Below are 535 nucleotides of genomic sequence, written 5' to 3'. Positions count from 1 at the left end.
AGCGATAAAAGAGAATTCAAAATATGGAACTTAGAATAATAGTAATGACGTTAGCAAATTCCTTATAAAGTCTGCATTCTAATATTTACTGCAAATACTGAAAATCTATAGTATATATAACATAAATTATAGATTTTCAATACTGGCTGTGAATATCGGAAGAGATGGAGCCACAGGAAGTATATAATATATATAAAATTAAATGTATTATACTGTATAATATAATGTATAATATCTCAGTATAATATGTGCTCAATCCTGATGGTGACTGCAGACGTGACTTATATTACTGCACAGGCGCATAGAAAGATAAGGAAATATAGTCGTTGTTGTCTGTTCTTTTCTACGCGTGCTCTATGCCCACCCCTCAAAAAGGGGTGCGTTCGAAAACATTACCCGTGTGTATTTTGTCACACTCAGATCGTTCGGAAACCCCTAGTGAGCACACTGACCATGCGACCATGACCGTTCGAAAACCATACTCCGTGGACCACTCGTGTGACTTTTCTCCACTCTCTTTTGCGCGTGTGAATCG

Source organism: Odontomachus brunneus, unplaced genomic scaffold, assembly GCF_010583005.1.
Source record: "Odontomachus brunneus isolate Ranch 3 - 2012 unplaced genomic scaffold, Obru_v1 Obru_scaffold_250, whole genome shotgun sequence".
NCBI lineage: Eukaryota > Metazoa > Arthropoda > Insecta > Hymenoptera > Formicidae > Odontomachus > Odontomachus brunneus.
The sequence above is the reverse complement of the archived record's forward strand: the minus strand, read 5'-3'. Positions refer to the sequence as shown.